Here is a 19175-nt window from a genome sequence, read left to right as displayed (position 1 = left end):
ATAAAATGCGTTAGTCTCTGCTCACGTGCCTCTAATTAATTACTCTACCTCTTGGGGTTTGCCCGCTCAGGATGTGTTTGTGATCCAGCAATAGACTATATGCTGACCAGGCAAGCCTTTGTTTGTTAGTTTTCCTGAAGCCGTCCGTGACGCTCCGCCAGGAATGAGATGGGACACCGGATCACCAAAATGTTGCATCGCGACATCATTTAGGATGCGACTATAAAGCATGTTCGTGACTTTGCAGTCATTTCTGCCACATTGTAGGCTATGTCATTGTCTCTGAGGGGCCATCAGTGGGATCCGTGTTAGTGTTAATTAATTTGCGCCACGGTTCCTTTTCCGGCGTATTTGAACATTTATTGTGTTTCTCATGAGACGCGCTACAAAGCCGGGTGTTGCCTTGCCATGAATCACAATAAAGACAGAGGTGTGCCCCGTATTGCTCCACTGTTTCCACAGAAAACATCTCTCGTAACTCCTAGGTCGGTAGCAGAGATTCCCGTTTATCTGTCTCTTGGCGTCAACAGCAAATTTACAGTGCAATGAACATTTTTTTTTTAGATTTAAAAAAAGAACGAAAACAAAAAGGCATTTCTTGCTAAGTAGGTTGGAGCTAGTATTCAGTTAATCGTTAAAGTAGCTCTCGCATTACATGCTGCCCTCTCATTGACTGCAGGATCAGTTTTCCTCAGTTTGTTCCCTGATCGCTCCTGTTCTGTGTGCTACATCTGCCATGTAGTCCATCCTTCTGTGTTGCAGTTTGTTTGGAAGCCCTCTAAAGATGCAGCATATCTCTGCGGTGCACTGTAAAGCCGTCTGTTCCCACTTCCCCTTAGTGGATTCCTGCTGTGGTATTTACTTTTTACACATACTTTTTACCCACCTCCCTTCTGAGGTGATAAGTCTTGGCTTCATGTCAAGGGCAGATTCTTAAAATGGTGTTTACCTTGATGCAGGTTTTTTTTTCTTTCTTTCTTTCTTTCTGTGAGGTTCAGTCTTTGCTGCATGAAAAGGAACCAGCTGTGGCAGAGTGCCTGTCTCTCACAATACCTCATGCTTCGATTAGTCTTTGCCAGAGTTGACAAACGCTGAGTGCTTGTTGCAATTAAAAGACTCCTCATCCCGTTGGTATCTGTCGTGTTCATGCTTCAGCTTGTGTTACAAATAGCCAACACGGAGTTGCCACACAGAGACTGCCCTCTTTTCCTCACAAACGCTGTCTAAGATTTTGACGCAGGTCAATATTTGAACAGCGGTGATTGGCAGTGGTCGTTTTGTAGGCAAACAGTTGGAGATTTAAACTTGGTTTTGTATTAGGCTGGGGGGAAAGAGAAATTAGGAGTCATTTTAGAAGAAAAGACAACCACTCAGTGTTTTATTCATGAGATATTTTCAGTGCACAGATATTCTGTTATTAGTCGATTTGCAGCGATGATGTCACACTTTCAGAGTTGGATTTTTATTTTTTTATTTTGGTTCATAGCAGACTGTAATAAGTGAGACACCCTATCTGGTTCAATTGTCAATTTGTGTCTACTTTTGTGTTTCAGACTTTATTTTTCTGTCTCCAAAAGTCTGACAGTGCACTGACTGCCCTTGAACCAGCCAAGTTATTTTCTGCATAAAATCCTCTTGTATGGCCTCATTATACATGTTGCCCATCTTCCCCTGTCCCGCTTCCTGTCTCTTTTTGGCCTGGTCCTTTGTGTGCCCTCTGACAATGAGGAGATTTTTCCAGCATCAACCAGGATTTTTGCTGCAATGTGAAATCTTATCTGTTTCAGAGCATCTTCAGCTGTCTGCAGACACTAAAGTCATCAGTTGTCATGACACGAACAACTGCAGGGAGAAATGTACAGAATGTACAGTCATAATTATGATTCCAAGTGGGAGAAATAGGGCGTCCGTGACTGTCTGTTAAGCTGCTAAAGCCGCAAGACTAAGAGCCGCAGCCTTAATGGTCTGTGTCACTATGAAGGTGGCAAATTAACTCATACTTCGGAGTTTCTGAAGGAGGTAATTGGAGGGTGAAAAGAATGCAGTCAAAATTATCTGAAGGCTCCGATAGTGGCTTTCTGTGCTGTCATTGTTCACAACAATTGGTTGTGAAGGCTGAATTTGGCTCCCACTGTATTTTACAATTTGGAACAGTAGATGAGTTTGACAGGCTCTATTGTGCTGTTGTGTAGCAGATTCAGTTTTACACCAAGAAAAAAACATTTTACGTTACAGAGGAGGGTCTCAGAGTTTTCTCAGCTTTAGTTCATGCTCTTGCAGCCCGCATATTTGTTTTGCAGAAATATTTTAAAGAGTCAATCTTATGCTCTTTTGCAGGTTGATGTAAATGTGTCTAAAATAAGAAGTTTGCAGGTGTTGATGTCCAAAATCCCAGTTTTGATTCTGCTTGTTTTGTACGTTTCTGTAGCACATTAAGTCAACTTTTTTCCAAAACTCTCAATTGTAGTTCCTGTCTCTTTAAGGCTTCCTCATCTCCCAAAACACCCTGTCTGCTGTGATTGGTCGGTTTACAGTTCCAAGACCATCCAGCTGGAGATCTAGCTCATAATGACCTCTGCTATAAGAACTGACAGCTTCATCTAAAGGAACGGGTTAAGCTTTTAATCTCATTTGACCTTAACTGCGGTCTAAAATCAGTTTCTAAAAAGATTTCAGACTAAAGCAATGTGTTTGCTTTATGTTCATTCACATCAGACCTATAAAGTCTTCGGCCTGACTTTCATAAGACAGGCGCTCAACTGGACTTACAGTTATTGTAATGTCTCTCTTTTTCTTTTCTTTTTTCCCTTTATTGAACAATGGTTACTTTATAAACCGCAAGAACTTTAAGGGAAAACGAAGCTGTGAAGTTTTCATAGTAAGTAAAATCATTTTTATATGAATGCTTGATGGCATAGACTCACGGTTATTAAAACGGTTCTTCACTCATTTAAATTTATAACGTACCTTATTTGTAAATAAACATTTAATTGGAATTCCACTGTTTGCGATGCTGAATGCTGAATAAAATATCTGTTTTTATATTTGTGATGTATATTGCATATATTCACGGTTCTACTATAATGTAAGGACTGATAATCGCTTTACTTTCGTCCATTGGCCTTAAAAACGGTGATATTACAACAACTGTAAGTGCCTTAGGGCGCCTGTCTTAGGAAGGTTGGACTAGAATTTAAAACGAGGCCTTAAAAGCTCTAATATTAATGAAAATGAAAAACTACATTGCTTACTTCTCGCATTAAATCTTTTCAGAAACATATTTCGAATCTGATTCGCTCAGGGCGCCAGCACCTGAGCAGTGAGATCTGGAATTGGACCCTTGTTCTTTATACTTTGTTGACTGATGCTAGATTGACTTTCACGTAAGAACGGAGTGGAGGGGTGGCTCCTGCTGTGATTGGTGGCTAAGGCTGGTAAGTTCTGGCACCAGCCATTTTTGTTTTAGGTCGGACAAACCAGCTTTTAGTTGTACGTCACGTAAATGTTCTTCATGGTGATCTTGTTAAATAAAGTGGGACACACCTGGGCAATAAGCAAGGCACATCGGACGCTTCAGAAACCGTGTCTTCCGTGGCAGAGTGTTGCTCCCTGTAGTGTTGGCTGTGGGCTATATAAAGGCCATTTCTTCTTTTCTGCATCAAAGTGTGCGGCTGTTTTGTAAACCTGGTCCCCTGTACCCGTCTGCAATGGTGCACTGCGTTCCTCTGTAGATGTCTTGTTTTGTCTCACTGACTGCTGAAATGTGAACTTGATGAACTCAGTTATGTTGTATTGCACTTTCTAAGAATAAAGAATACATTACTTGGTCGTTTTTCATCCATTTTGATTGAATCAAGTGAACAGTGCGATGTTGCAATCCTAACACTCTCGATGCTACACACCCTTTTTTGCTTAATTTTCCTCACACTCACTTCGCCCTAATGGAGGGTGTGATAATGTTCTAAATACCCACGCCACTTACAGTGGTTATAAACATTACCAATTATTCTTGAGTATCATTATGTGTGAGTTTTTGTTATTGATATTCGGTATCAGAAATGCACCTGTAGCCTCACACTGCATCTCTGTGTTGGCTGCTCTCCTCACACTGGTGTTTTTTTCTGTAAAATGGTATCAAATGAATTTCGCAAGTCAGAGTCAGTCTTCTTGCCTTTCCCTTTCCTTTTTATGGAAGAATGTGTTTGTTACGCAGGATGTGGGCTTTCCTGGACTCCAGTTGTTAGGAGGTGGTGATAGTGTCAGTTTGCTAGACACCCACTTTTGGAAGTTTTACGATTCCCAATTGAGCCTTGACTGAACTAATGAAAAGAAAATTAATAATGTTACCACCTACCAGCTTAAATTGTACCGCAAGGTTTTGGGAGATGTGTAGACTTTGTGCAGCTGTTTCAAGCTGCTTCGGTTATCTGATCCAGTACTATATTGAAGGACTATGTCCTTGTTATTCCTTTAGCATCCGTGTCTGGCTGGGCTCTTATGTAGTAATATGATAAATGTGGCATTGTTCTTTACTGTTCCAGGCTGCCTTGCTGCTGTGTTTCCTTGCAGCTCTCTAGGGAATAAATGTATTGATCCGATTTAATGACTTCCTCCTATGGATGATGCCATATTCCCTTTGAATTAAACCTCAGAGTAAGGCTTGTGGGTGTAGTTTCGAAACATAGATCATGCAATAAAAGGTCAGTGTTTATATTGATCTTTCATACAGATCTTAAGTAGCTTTCTTCAGTTTGACTACTGCGTGTGCGTGCACACGTGCATGCCTGTGTGTGTGTGTGTGTGTGTGTGTGTGCATGTTGCATGTGTCTGTGCACTGCTTGGGCGCCATGAAATTCTAGCATATGTGACAAAGGGGGGGAGGGGGGATGCTGGACTGCTGCTATACATCAGCCAAGGAGAGGTGCTGACTCAGCTGAATGAACTGTGGGATGGCACTGCTGCAGGTAGAGGACTATGGTTGATGATGTCATTAGGGCTTTCACGCTCTCCCAAGGTTTCTGTCTGCTGATGACAGTGAGCCGAGATGAGACCTCAGTATCTCACAGAGTTGTCTGTTAACTGTAACCATACACGGTACTCTTTTGTTTGAATCCAGTGACTTTTGTGATCATTCGAAGGTGGTCTTGGACACTGTTGTCAAACCAGTATTTTGCATCTGTCCACTTGATTGGAGATTTAGATTGCAAAAGTTGGGAGCTGGTCAGCGTTAAGTTTGTCTGTAAAGTCCTCCTGAAGCTATTAGGAGCTTTAAAAATTATTTAATAAGTATGGCAAATATCTTACTGTCAGGTTTTTAGCAACTTTGATCAAATATCAGAGAAATATGTGGTGTGGGCTTGTTGGAACCAAGCCAGAGACACTCACAGGAGGTCGTGGTGGATTGTCAGTTTTTTTCTGGGATAACAGAGAATACTAAGTACAAAGATGACATCTTATGGGTGGCCCCCCTGAAAAATCTTTTGAACCTTTCATGCTGCTTCATGCTCCTTCTGCGACATGAAAACATGTACATCTGCATTGACTGTAGAGCAAAACTCTCATTTTAACCTTAGTAAGAAAGACTTTATTGTGACAGCATTTTCAGATCGGCTTAACCTGAACAAGGTCGTGTTTAGAGTCACAATAATCAAAGTAAGACATGGAGTATTCGGATTATAGTTCAATTATGGAGGGGTGTTTACATCTTAATTGGACTATTAGTTTTTGTAGAACTTGGTGACCTCCACACAGAACAGGATGTCGGTGGAAAAAGGACAACACACCGTTGAAATGAGGTGGAAACCGAGGTAATGCTCCTCCCTTGAAAGCAAAGGGAAATACTTGGATTGGGAAATGATGAAGGTTTTAAAGTTGTGCGGGTGTAAACCGTTAGTGTGGAACAGATTATCTCATGTAAACACCACAATCTGAAAATTCTCAAGTTTAGAAAAAGGTCAATCTTTGGAATATTGCTGTGCAAAGAAATTGAACAAATGTTACTCATTGGTCAGCATTAACACACAGGATGTTTGATTGGTCTTGTTCTAGGACATTATTTGCTGTCAGAAAGAAACTCAAGATGGTCTGCAAAGAAAGCAGAAGTGAATTTGAAAGCAGAGTAAAGTGCACTCAAGTGTAATAATTATCTCTTTTTTTTTAAAGATTATTATTGCTAGTATTTGTTAATAGTCTATATCAGTAGATTATAAAATAAATACTTTAGAGGAATATTGTTAGTAGGCTTAGGCTTTTACCTTTTGTAAAGCTGAGCTATAGATGTCTCCATTAAAAGTTGAGGTGATTCTGTGATGTACTTTTGTTCAGTTTGCTTGTTTTATAAATCATAAGCCTTGTTGTCAGTAATTGCACAAGGCTGTGCGACTTATATTTAACTTTTTTTCCCCCTTGTTTGGTGTGTGTCTGTTCAGAACTTGCTTGGATTTAAACTTCTTCCAAATCTGGATGCTTGTGGTTTTGAGCAAAGGCATTTGTGGTGTTCCCAAAGTTTTTGTCCTTCATTCAGCAAACTTCAAACAATATACAAGTCCTGTTCAGCTCATTCTTCCAGGGAACATTTTCTGAAATTCATCCAAAAGCTTTCCTTCATTGATTACAGGACTGGCTTTGTTTCTTTGAAATTTTGTGATTTGGTATTCATTAAACTACAAACTCTGAGAGCTGACATTAGCAAGGACTGACTGGTAGGCTGCTCCCTCAGCAGCATCAATATGTAATTTGTTATTGAAAGCGAGAAATGCGTGTGTAAAATCAGCGCTGTCAAAACATGTTTTTTTTCCCCCTTTCAGTTTGGAATTGATTTTGAATCTCAGAAAATAAGAAATGTGATTTTTAGTTCAGTGTTTTTCCATCTGAACTCAATGATGACGATGATGATAATGATCTGCAATATGTTTGTCTGTTTCAACAACGGGAAGGACTGGCTGCAGACTTGACCCATCACTTAGTGATCAACAATGTTGACAGCTGTATATTTTTTGTTGCTGTAAAAAAGCCTAGAATTTTATACACTATGTTTCCCTTACTCACATCTGTACAGAGAAGTGGCTTACGTCTTGCAATGAGATGGCGTTGACCCTCAATGTCTGGCGATATGTACATATTCAGGCCGATGGATTTGGCCACAATTGCTTATGAAGAGGAAAAAGTGGTGGTTGAAGGCATCCCATGCCCGAGAGCCTTGTACAATACCCATCCCATATAAAGTTTCTCCCTCACAAATTGTTAGCCGTTGATTTAAAAAAATAGTTAATTATACATTTTACTATTCATGGCTTGCAGGTCCTGTTTCTACACATCAGAATCAGAATTCCCATTGCGCTGCAGCCATAAAGTAGTGCCATTGCCATGGGGTGTGAGTGGTCTGCAGCAATTTTTACTTGAGGTGTACACGTCAAAAGTAACATCCACATGAATGCCAAGAGCCAAGTCATTGTCAAAAGCTATTTGCTCGTTTTAACCCATGATAATCTAAGGCTCTATTTGAAAACGGGCTGTATAAAAAGTGAAAGTCAAATGAAATGTAGTGAAAATGTTGACACATCATGTGTGTCGCTTTCAGCTTGAAAGGTAAAAGCACACGCAAGTCGCGTCAGGTCATAATGGGTTAAAGGTGCATGTGAAGGTGTGTATGGAAGCTAATGGTTGTCTCGCACTGACAAAGGCACGCAAAATCATTGTGCTGAGTTGATTAGCTGTGACTTTTCCACATAAAAGCATTTGTTTCTGTGCTTCTTCCACTCTTGCCACATTATGCAGTAGTGACATGGCATATGTGGCTGTCATGTCATTTTATTTGGACAAAATGGGGGGAAAAAAAAGCAAAAACAGGGTAACAGAGTTGAGCAGCATCAGCAGCCGCTGTAGCTGTGCACACAGAAGGAAAGTGCTTACATTTAACTGCATTTTTTATTATTCGACTGTCTCCATGAGGTGTCGCAACTTGTGGAATTTTTGGTTTCTTTTTCCTCTGGAACGTTATCAGCCCAACGTTCATGTGTAATTTACTTGTCAGTTTGTATACAGAGGCCTTCTAATCCACAAAGCTACGAGAAACTGCCAACAACAGAATCAGACCTGACCTTCAGTTCATCATGAAGAGCACATTAGTTTAATTACTAATGACTTTACTGTTGTTGTTGTTTACTGGTGTTTGCATAACCATAAGACTTTCCTGCTTGTAAATTCCATTGAAACATATTCATGACTAAAATCACATCACAATTTAACAAGGCTGAATGAGACATTCTTCAGTTACGGAAACAAAAATAAACCTTAAATCTATTTTCTGCTTCTGAACAGAACACCCCACAATTATGTGATGAATGCTACTCAATCGCGAGTGTGTCGCCGTTATTAACAGTGAGTTTGATAATGAATTAATCGTGCTGTTGTTTTTTTCAAAACACGAAAGGGTTGTCTTTATTTCAGCTTTTTAATTCAGCTGAATAAAGTCAGATTTGTTGTGTGTGCTCAACTGATGAAACTGGTGTGACCTCTTTGGCAATATTCAACCTACTGTAATCATTAAGATGACAGAGCTGCTTTTTTTTAATACTTAAACGTAATCCGAGCTTTCCCCTGGGGGGGGGGGTTAATAGCTATTCCGTTAGGTCTCTGGTCATGAACCTGACATGACTTCACCTGCTTTATGTGACCGATTACTCAGGCAAATGTGATTTTGTGAAAAATGTGAAAAAAAGTGTTGGTTTTTTTTGGTTTTTTTAGCTGTGATGCAACCGAGGGCTTTCCTGACCAACTGCCTTGTAATCATGTCATATTGACAGTTTTGTCAATATGCACAGATTGAAGAGATGGCTTATTTTGAGGCAGATACTCTTGACTCAAAAATCATCTCATACCCCTTTTAGGAGATGATGGATGTTTGGTGGAGGATGCTAGGTCGCTTTGTAAAGCAACTTGATCACTTTTATTTGTTCCCTTACTTTGAATTGCTCTGAGGAAAGCGGTGAGGATGAGGGACATGTTTTGACAGGTGGTTAGATAGATGGAATAAGTTGTCCACCTTATGTGCACAATATCTCACCGCGTCAACCATCAACTTTTCACACGCTGTTTGCAGACATCTTCTTCTGTCCCTTTGAAAGCTTAATGATCAAACAAAATTGCCCTCAAATGACAGCTGGTGGTTTTAAGGATTGATATTTATTTTTTTTTTTTGCCAAGTGTGTTCAGGGCATTTAGTTTTTTACAAGACTGTTTACCTGCTTCTATTTCTGGGGCTACAAAGTGAAACCAGAGGGCTTTGTAAATAAATAAAATAATGATAATCTTGTCTCTTCTGCTTATTAATCACAGACTGCTTGTAAAATATGTAAGTAGGCACTGTGATCTCACCCATTGGTTTCTGGGCTCCTCTTTGATGCCCCAAGGTAGAGTTTGGCTATTTTTAACATGGGTTTTATTGCCAGAAAAGACAGGCAAGAGTCCCCATGAACCATGAATCTATGAAGGTGAATGTTCATTGGGTGGTGGCCACAGCATTCACCTGTCATTCAAATTAGTCTTAACATGATAATTAGTCATTTGAAAACTTGATGTAAATAAACAAGTAAAGTGTATATAAATACTTCCCCTAACTTAGCAGTTTTCATCATGGAGAAATCGACTATAGAAAACTGCTGTTTTACACCTGACTGTAAATATGTTGATTTTTACAGTAGAGTCTTGTTTAAACTTGCCTTTGGTGCAAGCTTCAAATGGCCACCAAAATATCTGAAATTTTTTAGCATCTTCTCCACTTTGGCCTACTCTTTTAAGCCAGGGGGCTTTTGCTCTGTATCTTTGCTATCTGTTTAAAGAGATTATGCTGACACAGTGACAAATATGAACAATTCTTGGGTTTTAATCTTAGATTATGTTGTTTTAATCGCTTTCAGACATTTTACAGATAAACCGTTCCCTATTTACTTAAGAAAACAGACCAATCAGAAGAGCAACTCCTAGTTGAAGTAAATGTTTTCGAGGTCTGGCACTTTAAGCAGTAAGACACACTTAGTTGCAACTTATCTTTCCAGAAACAGTTTTTCCCCTGTCGCTCTGTATAACCCCCAGCAGTGTTGAATAATTAAAAAAAAAAAAACCACTTTTAGAGCATACGGTACATTTATTTTTATTGGATAAAGAAGATTATTTGGCATCAAGTATTTTCGAAGGGAGGCTGTTCTCAAGCAGAATCATAGAAACATTGCCACTAAAGGGTCAACTTTTGAACCTACAGGCCAGAAAGATGCACTAAAACGGTTTTCCAACATAGAAAATGTTTTTTCTCTTTCAGGACTTAAGTGACAGAAGTGTAAATGTAATACAGCAAAAAAAGTCTTCCTGATTTAGATTAAGTGTATGCAATGGTCTGTTATGCTGTAGAGTGCCTTTTTTTTTTTTTTTTTAAGTTTACTGGTATACAACAGACTGCTGGAGGCCAGTTCCCCAACTGCTATGCAGTTATTTAGCTGCTTTTTTTCTGCTGCTGGCTACTGAGTTGACCAGCAGCCTCTCAAGCCGTCTCTCAGTGTGTGGTTTTCTAACACTCTGCACTCAAAGATGCACACACACACTCACACATTACACATCTGCTGGTTCATGGCGCAGCATGGTGTGCTGTAACTGCCTGCTGGTCCATAACTCCTACACAGAGAGCTGGGTTATTCTGCGAGGCAGAGGGAAGGCGAAGTGTTCCGTGCAATGAGAAGCACACACTTATCAGTATCGGGCCTGTGTTTACTGGCAATGTCAGGACAGTGGTTGGAATGAAAATGCTTTCAGTTTCTCCTCCAGTTGTGACTTTGCTTTCTCATTTCCTCATTTGAACACTGAAGTGGTCTTGAATGTTGCTTTGTAAGAAAGCCACTGCTCAGAACAGTTGCACGTCAGCAGCAGCTAGGTTTGTGGTAGTGTGTGCTCATTTTCTGGAGCTTTCAGACTTCAACAAGTAGATGAACAATTTTTGTGTTCATCTCTTTTCCGGAGAAAGTACAAACTGTGTCCTGTTTGGCCGGCCAAGCCCAGCAGCATGGATTGTGTCGTTTTAGTGGAACTCAGGTTAACAGCATTGATTACAGGAAAGCAGTGTGTCATTACTCAAGTGTTAACTTCCTATGAATCATGGACACTGTATTGTCTCATAAAAGCATACGTATGAGGAAATGTGGAAATTCACCATGACTGGTTTCCACTTGTTTTAGCTTTAGCCAAAAAAAATGAAACCGATGACTGCGAGTCTTGTGATAACCTTTTTGGCAATTACACTGAACATTAATCCTGCCGTCATTCAAGCAATCATAATCATCCCACTAAAGTCTATTGGTTTTCTCCTAGTTTATTTTAGTGTGTCTGCGCCCATTTCTGTTGGTATGTCATTTGTTATTAATGTATATCTCCTTTAGGCTGAGACTTTGCAACAATTTTTGAAAAAACTGTGTGCGTGAAACTGTGGCAGTAGTTGTTGTAATTCTAGAGTACTAGAATAAACACTTTAGTAATTAATACGTTATGTTCACCTTAAAAGAGGAACCAGCAAGTGGAAGTGCAGATACTTTCGCTGACTTATTTACAGTCTTTCTGTAGAAACAGAAACTGTCTTTTCAGTGTTCTTTTTTTGCCCTCAGTTCATTCTATCCTCAGTGAAAGAAAAAAAATAATAATCTGAAACCAAGCTCAGTCTGAACATGTGATACTTGTAAACTGACATTTTTATCAGGGGTCAGGGAGTGTTTTCAGTGAGTGGAATTTAGGATATCTGTCATATAATCCAACTCCCTTTGTCAGTTAAGGGTTGAGCAAAGATCTCTGTACATTCTCCATTTTTGCCTTGCACACCAACGTCTACATGGTGTAATGATTTGGTACCACTTGAAGACAGTTTCATAGATCTGTGAAACAGTCTGAGTTGTGGGCTGCTCTTAGTTTTGTTGGCACTGTTGTTGGTCCTTTAGCTTGGTGGAAAAGACAAAAGTCAAAGTGGACAAAGATTTGCTATGTAATAGAGTGAAATTAAGATATCGAAGACTATCCATTGCAGCTGTTGTCTTTGCTTTTCTCCTGTGCCACATATGTTTTTATGGTACTTCATCCTCTTTGTTATGAAACCTCACTAGCTCAAGACAGCAAAGGGAGCTAAGGGAAATTTCCAACATTTAAAGCTCTTAAGTAAATGAAATCTATTCTTTTCACACACCGACAACTTAAGTCTGGTAGAGTCGTACTTCACATGCTAGTGTGTCTTTCAGCTGTCTCATTAACAACAGGCTTCCCCTCAATTTACACACACCAAATTTTAAAAAGGGATGGGCTCATTTAGACCCTATTGCTGCAGTGAATATGCATCAAAATGAAAGCTTCTATATTTTTATGCTATTTTTTTTCTTCAGATAAGTAGCACCATGGTTTTAAAATAATTGTCCAGGTTGTTTTTTGTTTTGTTTTTGTAACAATCAGGGTTTCACCAAGCATTTTTCTATTTATTTTTATTTATTTATTTTTTTTCAGCCGCCATTGTCCCTTGTTTGACATTCAAAAACTGCAGCTGCTCACTAACTCAATATGGATATCAACTTCGGCTGAATTCCAAAAATGTAAATGTGAACCTGTGCTTGCGGTTTTAGTGTTGCATCTGTACTAGTGTATTTTTCTGACCAAGCTCTGTGTAATTTGGACATGTGTTGACAAGACATTTTATTTTAAGAAATGTCTATTCCACTTCCCTTTCACAGTATTTACTGTAAAAAGAGATTACCCGTTGTGTGTTTTTTGTGCAAAGCCATGCATTGATATCGCTTTATTTTTCTTTCTTTTTTTCAGGTATTTAGTATTCCTTGTGCCTTGTGACAGGTGGCTGAGAGGTTCTCAAATAGAGAAGATAATTTATCTCCCATGCAGCTGGTTGAGGTGTTTTATCAGCATGCTCCTGTTTAGTCTACTGTCAAGAACATGTCTGTAATAGTAAATTATAGCGTTCTTTCACATAATATTCCCTTCAAATCCATCAGAATGAGTTAAAACTCAAATTTCCTTTTACCTAGATGACAGCTGTAAACAACACTGCAGTTTCTGAGCATTAGCCTAATGATTAGAGTAATACACGATGATTGAATTTCAGTTTGGCCTTCAGGCAAGGTTCTTCCTGGCAAAGTTGATATAATCTGCTCCTGGCAATGTTTCTTTCAGCTGGTGAAATGGTCAATGCCTCATAAAAATCTGAGGCCTGCCTGCTGAATGTATAATAGATTCTCTGGTTCGTTCTGGGTTTTTTTTGTTTGTTTGTTTTTTTTAATGTGATCCGTCTGTAATTAGTTATCCAACCTTGTAAAATGCCAATGCTCAGTTACAGCAGTAGTTTTTAGTTTTTTTTGTTTCATGACATGGTGTACTTTTTGGGGTGTGTATAGACTTTGTCTGAGTGTGTGATTTGGTTCCTTTCAGATGTTCCCGTGTTTGTGTATCCGACAAGCACTCCAGACCAGTCTTTGTTTTCAGCTTTCTGTTTCGGGATTGCTCAGCCTGCCTTTTGCAACTCTGCCAAGTGCTGGGAGTCTGTGAAAATATAATGTCTCGGATCATAATGATAGAAAAATATCACATTTCAAAGGGCTCACAAACTTTCAAGCACCACTGTAAGTCATAGTACATTTTCTTTTTGTTCTCTGTGAAGTTCCTTGTGAAGACTTTTTCCTGCAGAATGGTATTTTTTCACAGAACATGTACTTGACTATTTTAATCACTTGGAAAAAATGTGTCATTGTGGTTTGGATGCCTTTGAACAAAACATCTTCCCCCTCGTATTTAGAATTGAGGTTGAAAACCTTGTGGCTGATTGGCAAAGCTATTATTAATGCAGCTCTGAAGCTCATTAACTATTTCATAACAGTTAACATTATCTGTACAAAAAGTCAAACCAATAAGCTGTGTAAATATTTCATGAGACGTCAGCAGGTTGCCAGTCAGTTGTATTGCGTCAGCACAGCTCCTGGGAATTGCTGCAAACTAATCTTCTAAAAAAGTGGTGGAACTAAAGTCCTCAGATTGCTACACATAATCATCATCATCATCATTATCACACGTCATAAAGTCTAAATTCTCTGAAACCAGCTCTAGCTTCCAAAATACCATAAATATATATATATATAATTTACAGAATACACCTTACCAAGCCAACAGAAAAAGACTCAGTAACTCTGCTATATAGCAGTGTCTTTTTCTGTTGGCTTTACTGGAAGTAAGATGTATTCTGTAAATAAACGCTTCTGTCCTGCGTAGTTTAATTCACTGAGATTTACAGAAGAGGAAGTTTGCAGGGTGTCTTTATGTGTGTGTTTGATCTGTTTTTATCCTATTCGTTTACCTCTTTCTGCATTGTTCACACCTTCCTTGTTGCTCAAAAGAATGATTTTTTTTTAAAAAAGAAAAGAAAAAAAAGCCTCCTTGGTTTTTGTTTTTTTTAAGTCAACCAATCTGTATCCCAGATGTCTATTTTCATCCCATATCTCCAACCCCGCAATTAATCACAGCAAAACTAGGACTCATTAGCATATAATCAACTGAGACAGCTAAAAGGCATTTTGAAGGCAGTGAACCTAAATATTATAGCTGCTTTTGATTAGTCTGGAATATGGGGTAAATAGTCATGGAGACATTTAGGAGGCAGAGAGGAAGCTACAGCTATATTCAGGCCACACTAGTGTCGATAAACGATGCAGCCATGTTTGAAATGACAATGAGCTAGAAATTATGATAATTTATTCCCAGTGTGTCATGAAGAAATCGCTAAAGTAGTGACGCTCAATGCCCTGCAGCTCTGTGGATTTGTGTGTGCGTGCCTATGAGATTTTAAAAAATAAAAAAAGTCGGTGATGGTTAAATTATCCAACAGTTTAAATTTGACAGTTTAATTTCTTTAACAATTTTACCAAATTTATGAAAGTGTCAGCTCCGATGTGTTATTATTCATGCCTATTGATTGGTTTGCTCTGTTAATCTGTAAACCAGATAGTGTCTGTTTCCCGGCAGGGCTTTAAGCCCAGTCAGCGCTGCCAGGACGGTTACAGCATCTGCACTGTGATGAAATTCACACTGTACCTGCCAAATGAACACTGAATACATCTCTGTGGAACTGAAATTTATGATAATTATCCTCATGAGGAGCACACAAAATCTCAATTCAGATTAGTCATTCAGCTTTCTCAGGTTGTGAGGTATTATTAGCAAAGCTTTAGGTATAAAGTTGGGCATAAAAGAAACATTTTCAATGAGAAAAATCTCCGGGAATTTTAAATCGCAACACCTTTAATGTGCTAATATTGTCCGATTTGTTCAGTCAGTCTTCTTCATCACCCACCATTCCTCAAAGAAAAGACTTTAAATGTTCTGTACTGCTGGAGAACAGTAATGTAAGGATTGATTGATACACAGCTAAGTTTTTCTGCCCGGTTGCACATCAGAACAGGTTCTCATTCATATCTCAGGTCTGATCTGACAGCGCTGACATAGAGGGGCCTCTTAGCAAACTGACTAACTGCAGAGTTCAGCTGAGCAGAACGTAGAGGCGACAGGGCTGTGATTTACCTGCTGCAGGAGCAGAGTGGAGAAGAGCTGGAGAGGACAGCTGAATTGTCTTTTATAATAATCTTCTGTAGGATAATTGGAGCCAATGTTATGATGGCCTTGCCTCTGTGGATCATATATTTCTCCTCTGTCCCGTGCAGAGAATCAATTTAATAACTTATGCCTACATTTACAAAAAATGAAGATCTAAATCATTTTGTCAGATCGAATCACCAGGAGAGTCCCTCGAATCTGATTAGTCAGCTCTGACTGACTGATAAGATTTTTCAATTTCCAGTGGCAGCGAGACATGTCAAGGTGCAACATGACTCAACAGTAAACTGCTTCCTTACTTTTTAATCTTCAGTCTCGCTCCCTATTCCCCCTAATCGGAATGGCTTCTTAGTTTGATGTGCTGGAGAAAATGAATCTGGAAGAAATTCAGCCCGGTTGTCAAGGTATTTGATAAACAGCATTAATCTATACGCAGTACCTTTGCTCATCCTTTCTCATTATGAAATGCATTTTTTGCAACTTACAATTTTTTTTTGCACATCCAAATCCAAGGAAGCTCAATAAAAATATTATTTTCCTACTTACAAGTTCTTTAGTTTTAAAAATGCTAATGGGTTCATAAACAGCTGGTGGTCAATTAGAAACTGACCTAACCGTTTCATGTAACCACGTCAGAGATGCATCCATTCATTCAAAGCTATCATCTCCAAAACTGCCACCATGGCAACGGGTCAATATCTGTTGCTGTGGCAACAGATATTGACTACCACAGGAGGTGGTTCCAATATCAAATTGGAACCACAGGAGTTCTTATATTGGAGGAAGTGTCGCTGTATTTGTTGAATTTCTTACAGTCGCAGTGAACACTTTAAGTGGCAGAAAACCCGGAGGGCTCACACAGGCTCATGGATAACTGAAAATGGCTTGATCTCGCATCCAAGGGAAATTCTGACAGCTTGATTGACAGAATGAGTGTATCTTTATTAATCCTTAAAATATTCAAGCTATAGCACTAAACTAGATGAATATATGTGGCAGAAGTCTAATTCTGTCAGTCAAACACATCTCTCTCCCGATTACTGCAACCTCAAAGGCCTTCAGCTTGAAACGCAATGCCAATTAAGAGTGGAGCAGGGGGGATGAGGGGTTTCTTGCAGTTGTTACTCTATTGGATATATGGTAATGAGCTTGTTGATGCAGCAGCAGTCTGTGTTGTGGTCAAGCAGTGGATGTTAGTTCATCGTGTAAATGAACGATAGCCCGGACACGACGTGACTCGGACCCATCCTGATTGGTTTTGCTCGTTTGTCTTTTATTAATCATAGCTCAGGGAATGGCACCAAAAAACCCCAATTAACTGTAATTAATGCAAAGATTTTCAACTGAAATGCAGCAGGATTAAATTATGCTGCCATGTGATGATTCCCTGTAGCTGTCATTTTGTCCCAGACCTCCACTCTCTCACTAACTCATTAGCCTTCCACATACAAGTGCACAGCACGACTCAAGTCCTCTCTGACCATCACATTGACTTGATTAACTCCTAGCATGGGCACAGAGTGGGTTTTGATAGAGAGGGAATTAGAAATGTTCTTGCATCGAAGATACTTTTACCTTAATCAAGACTGATGCCTTTGGAGTGAACAGAAGATTAATAGACTACTGCTAACTGAATGACAAACATGCAAAGTTTTAGGAACAGATTCTGCTTCATAAATCAGTTGTACATCAACATAACAGTGCAAAGATACTTAGAGTATCTGCCATTCTGACCTCAACATCTAATTAAAACATCTTACTGCCTCTTGCAGTAGCTCAGTAAAGAGTGAACTTAATGGTCAGATATCTATTTATTTCACTGTTTGACTCTGTTGTGCAACTCCCTTTGTGTCCCTAAAGGCATATTCTCTTTTTTCAGCTCTGTGAATGTGCAGTTCAAGTCGATGTCAAATCTTCTCTTTTCTGAGCACGGTATTCTCACAATGTGGTATGAGTGTGACCTTGCTGTATAAATACAATTTACTGAACTATATCCTCAGGCTTGAGTAGAGATTACTCATGAAAGCAGAACCTAAAAAGTCCTTTATTCTAGTTAACAAATTCTTTAGTTTTAAAAGTGGTGGTCAATTAGATTTGTCTGGCATTAGTGACAACTATAGAAACGTTTAGAAATGGTTTATTAGATTTCAGTGTGTAATTGTAAAGTTTTTGTTCGTGTACAATGTTGTTTCAGGCTTAAGCCTCTGTCACCTATTTGTTGAGCCTTTAAGGCGAGAAAAAAAAAAAAGCCAAACGCAGATGGATCCGCCCTGCATTGCTGCTTCCTTATGTATATCAAGCCGGCACTGCGGAATTAGCTGAGAGACAACAACACCCTTGGTTAGAGTTACGCGCATGTAAGCACGCACTATCAGCATCGTTTCGACTCTGTTACTACTTCCCTTGCCGGCTCAGAGCCGTTTAGACAGGATTCATGTTTGCTTTCTCACTAACTTCGTGTGGAGTGACATTGTGCATGAACCAGAATTTTAGATCTGTTCTTTTGCTTTGTGTTGAGTGGAAATGAAAAATTTTAATTTTAAAGCGGCTGTGCAGTGGCAAGCCAATGAGACTGGATGACTGATCATGTCTATCAGGCACACCCACCATTAAGGATGCCAGACATAGGGGAGCCAAGGGCCCACTGGCTCCCTCTGTTCAATATTCTTTTAAGATGTGGATTATTGCATCACTGTCTCGATCATATATGTTCTTTCTATGTCATTTGTAAATAATGAGGAGACTATCATTTCCTTGTTTTTTTTTTCCCCCCTCAAGATATTTTTAGGTAAATTTGTCACTTAAAACTTTTTCTTTCTTCAGTGGTTTTTGTGACCCACTGAAGTGCTCCAACGAAGGTCAAATCTCTGCATTATTTGCCATATATTTTGTTTGTGCCATTAAGCAAAGAGAAATCTGACTTTGAAACAATTTTGAAAATCATTGAATGCAAGGTTAGCTCAATTCACACTATGAACCTCTCCCAAAAAGATCTGCTTATTTGATGTGAGATATAGCACATTTAATATTTGGCCTTTCATCCTCTCCATTGAATCTGACATCCTTGTCCTCCATCAAGTGTTAGTACAAGGAGTACGTGTGACTACTGTGTGCAAACCTCGATTATCTGAAATGAGATTTTAAGGCATTGAGGTTCATCATACTTTTTCACCCTCAACTGCCTCCTTGAGTGTCCCACTGTGTCCATTACTGAGTTACAGTTTGTTAGTTTGTCAAAGAAATGTGTCAATGAGCACGGAGGTGCTCTGAGTGTTATTAATTAACACATGATAGGACTCTGATCATCTGTTAAAAAGCCAGTAAGGCTGCTGTTTGCAAGTTCATATGAGCGTAATTACCTCTTCATCTCAATGAACACTTATCAGAGACAGAACAGCGATTAACTGAAGTGCCGGTCTGATTCCTTACTGAAGCCGCACGGCGTTCACAGTCCAAAGCCTACGCCAACACTCTCCACCCCCCTGCTGCTGCCGTCAACGCTGGTTTCTGAATGCTGCCATCTTACTGACCTCCCATCTGTCTGC

The 19175-nt window shown here is 39.3% G+C and overlaps 1 protein-coding gene across 2 annotated transcripts in view; it reads left to right on the top strand.

The window, feature by feature from the left end:
* Positions 1-19175, top strand: part of LOC140313039 (E3 ubiquitin-protein ligase MARCHF8-like) — a 73870-nt gene that overhangs the window by 513 nt on the left and 54182 nt on the right. The window lies entirely within an intron of this gene.

Source organism: Leuresthes tenuis, unplaced genomic scaffold, assembly GCF_036924035.1.
Source record: "Leuresthes tenuis unplaced genomic scaffold, fLeuTen1.0.hap1 SCAF_8, whole genome shotgun sequence".
In the NCBI taxonomy this organism is placed as follows: Eukaryota; Metazoa; Chordata; class Actinopteri; order Atheriniformes; family Atherinopsidae; genus Leuresthes; species Leuresthes tenuis.
This window is presented reverse-complemented; position numbering and strand designations above follow the sequence as displayed.